The sequence below is a fragment of the Peromyscus maniculatus genome, chromosome 2, assembly GCF_049852395.1.
Source record: "Peromyscus maniculatus bairdii isolate BWxNUB_F1_BW_parent chromosome 2, HU_Pman_BW_mat_3.1, whole genome shotgun sequence".
Taxonomy (NCBI): domain Eukaryota; kingdom Metazoa; phylum Chordata; class Mammalia; order Rodentia; family Cricetidae; genus Peromyscus; species Peromyscus maniculatus.
This window is the reverse complement of record NC_134853.1, coordinates 137,945,700-137,949,634: the sequence shown is the minus strand read 5'-3', so window position 1 is coordinate 137,949,634 and position 3,935 is coordinate 137,945,700. Positions and strand designations below refer to the sequence as shown.

Sequence of the window (3,935 nt, the reverse complement as noted above, 5' to 3'; positions counted from 1 at the left end):
ATTTTGCATATGTTTGTGCTGTGTGTGTGTGTGTGTGTGTGTGTGTGTGTGTGTGTGTGTGTGTGTTCAGAGACTGATTGGGGATCCTTCCTCAATTGCTCTCACCTTATTCGTTGAGACGGTTGGCCCCAGAGCTTCTCATTTTAGTTGGTGTAGCTAGGAGCCTCTTAATGTGAGGATCTCTTCTCTCCCTTCCCAGGGATAGAATGAGAATGTGAGACTGCATGCGACATGTCATGTGTTACATGGTGTTTCCAGGAGTTCTGTGAGAGGCTTTAGATATTCATCATCGTCCTGAGACATGGGTGTCATCAGCCTCACTTGATAGATGAAGAGACTGGGGTTCAGCAACTTGAGAAGTGTGCATGGAAACTAAACAGTGTGCTAGAAACCAATATCCAGCCTTTCTTTTTTTTAATTAAAAAGGATTATTGTTTTTATTTTATGTGTACGCGTTTTTGCCTACGCACATGTTTGTGCACCATGTCTATCTCTTGCCTGTGGAGATGAGAGGAAAGGGTCAGATCCCCTGGAACTGGAGGCACAGGCAGCTCTGAACTAGCTGATTCCCTGGAACAGCAGTCAGTGCTTCTAACTTTTGAACCATCTCACCAGCCTGTATCTTCCCTTTCTGCGTTTATAGATGCCATGTGTCAGATGATACATAGATAAATGTGATTCTCTTACAGGCCCCACCATGTGGATGATTACAGAGCAGAACCAAAGCTGGGTTTCTGAGTTTATCCTGCTTGGCTTCTCCAGTGACCCCACGACCAAGAGCATCCTCTTCATTGTGTTCCTTCTCATCTACCTATGCTCAGTCATGGGCAATGGGCTCATCATCATGCTGATCTGCCTGGACACACAGCTGCACACTCCCATGTACTTCTTCCTCTGTATACTTGCCCTGTTGGATATGTGCTATGTCACCACCACCATGCCTCAGATGTTGGTGCATCTTCTTGCTCACTCTCAGACCATCTCCTTTGCTGGCTGCTGGCTACAGATGTATGTGTTTGGTTCTCTGGCTACTACTGAATGCACCTTGTTTGTTGTCATGGCTTATGACAGATATGTGGCCATTTGCTACCCACTGCGTTATACTGTCATTCTCAACTGGGGACTGTGCATTCGGTTAGCAGCTGGGTCTTGTGTCTGTGGTTTTCTCTCTGTTTTGTTACATACTTTCTTCACCATGAGTCTGCCATATTGTGGGCCCAACAAGGTCAACCACTACTTCTGTGAGGGCCCTGCAGTGCGTAGCCTGGCTTGTATGGATACCCACATGATTGAGATGGTGGACCAGCTCTTGACTGTTTTTATGGGTATTATTCCAATTTCCCTCATTGTGGCCTCCTATGTTCATATTGCCATGGCAATTATGAATATCAAGTCCACCCAGGGCCGTTTCAAGGCTTTCTCTACCTGTGCCTCCCACCTGACTGTGGTCACACTCTTCTATGTTCCAGCCACTTACATCTACATTAGGCCCAACTCCAGCTACTCTCCTGAGCGAGACAAGCAGGTCTCACTCTTTTACAATGCCTTCACAGCCTTGCTCAACCCCATGGTCTACAGTCTGAGAAACAAAGACATCAAGAGGGCATTTCTCAAGGTGACAGGGAATAGTAGGGTAGATTAGTTAACCACAATCCAGGGGAAGTTGGAGTGATTATCTCTTTTTGGTAAAGGGACAACATCTTTATTTAATTAGCTGTCCTATGCATTTGACCAACATAGCACTTGATAACTAGGTCAATCCACTGTGAAACCAAGGTGGCTATCTTGATTGACAGTCTACACTAAGGTACAATTCCAAACACCTCAGTAATCTTAATTGATCATTGCTGCAAAGACCCATTTTTTGCTCTATCTTAGCTGTAATTTGGGAATGACCTTCTGAACTTTCACATCCATCCTGAAGTAGAAATCTTATCTCCAACATGATAACCCTAGAACAGAAAGAGAGGAACAGTGGACAAACTCACAACGACTCAGCTCCCAAGAGTGACCTGCTTCTCTGTCCACATATTCTTTTGGCCAAAGCAAGTAGTATGGTTCAGCCTGACAGGAGCAGGTGGAAAGTTTTTTGTCTAGACAGAAGTAATACAAGTGCTGTGGCCGTGGTCTGATAAGTTGGCTGCTCTACTTAGAAGGCAGCAAGTAGTGTTCATTATGTAGCCGGGAATATTTTTAGAAAATAACAGCATACCTATAAACCAATACAAAACATGCTAACTGTGGAGAGCATGACAGTAGAGACAACAGAAGGCTGAGACCTATATGCTAACACAGTGTGTGTTTTCATGACAGAAGTGAGCTGATAGATTGTGGAACAGCAGTAATATAACTCAGAGAACAAACTTACACATGAATTCAGTGTGGTCTATGGGGAAACATGATGACCTCATCTGTCAAAAGACCACTCTGGAATGAAGAAAGCTGGGTTCTTCTCAGAGCCTTCCCAACTTTTCTCCTCACAGGCAGAAGCCAAGGGCATGTCCAACTGTTGACTATGACTTCTGGCTCCTTTCTACCCTTTCCTGGTGGTGGGTATGGATTACCTCTCATCTCCAGAGTAGCTCTTTCCTGACCAATCAGCAGATTCCTCTCTCATTTAGTGCCTGAATTATTCTTTCCTAAGGGAGCCTCAGGCCCACCATTTTTATTCTGGGGTCACATATTTTTGGATAATGGGTACCTTTCATTTATAGTTAATCCTCATTATTAGTGTGTGTGTGTGTGTGTGTGTGTGTGTGTGTGTGTGTGTGTGTGTGTGTGTATGTGTGTGTATGTGAGTGTGTGTATAATTTTTTTTTTTTTTTTTAGAATTCTCCCATTTCCTAGGCTGTCCAGGAACTTTTCACATTTCTGAAGATAGCCTTTAACTTTTAATCTTTCTTCATTCTCTTCTGCAGTGCTGTGATTACAGGATGGGACATCATACAGAGGAGAATTTTTGCTTCTTGATGATGTCCTTTGTGTTATAAAAGTTTTTACTTTGATATAATACAATTCATATACTTAAAAAAATAAAGATAGATTTTACTTAGGTAGCCCAATCTCTTCTGGAACTTATTGCAGACCAGGCTGGCATCAAATGCAGCATCCTCCAATCTCTGACCTAGTAGTGCTAGAATTAAAGGCATACTTCACACCACCTGACCAAGCACTTTTGTCTCTTGTCATATTGCAGTAGACCTAAAAAAATATTTCTTGATCCAATATCATGAAAATTTACTAGATTTTGATCCTTTCTGAATGAATTATTTTGTATGATATGTGGGAAGGGCCCATTTACATTCGTTTTTAAGTGGATATCTATGTATGTAGTCAGACTTCCTCTTCAGACTTTCTTGGACCACCTGCCCTCAAACAATGACATGGAGCCTTATTATTGATTATGAAAGTTTGGCCTTTAATTAGGTTTGTTGCTAACTAGCTCTTATAGCTTAAATTAATTGATTCTATTAATGTAAACTCTGCCATGTGAGTTTTTTACCTCTCTTGCATTTGGTATGTTAGACTTGCTCAGCATCTTGCTGGCATCATCCTCATGAGCCTAGATTCATCCCAAGTTCCTCTCTTTCCCCAGAAGTTCTGCCAATTCTCCCCTGACAAACTACTGTACAATCAGCTCTTTATTAAGCCAATCAGAAGCACCTTTTACATGAGGCGATCAAATATCCCACATTTCCCCCTATTTGTCTAAATGAAAAGGAAAGGGTTAACTCTAACACAATAAAACTTTATACAATAGGAACAATTGTAAAATGAAATTACATTTACAATGTCCAGTCTATTAGTATTTGGCAAATTCAGAGACATTATCTATCCTATCTTGACGAGACCAAAGTCTTATACCTAAACTACTTTCTATCATAATGAATTACCTAAAAATATCTTTTTAGAACTTAAACAATTTTCTTAGAAAA

At 41.5% G+C, this 3,935-nt stretch overlaps 1 pseudogene; it reads left to right on the top strand.

Annotated features, from left to right (window-relative positions):
* Window positions 1-648: 648 nt before the first annotated feature.
* Window positions 649-1,642, top strand: LOC121826316 (olfactory receptor 2A12-like; annotated as a pseudogene).
* The last annotated feature ends 2,293 nt before the right edge of the window (window positions 1,643-3,935 follow it).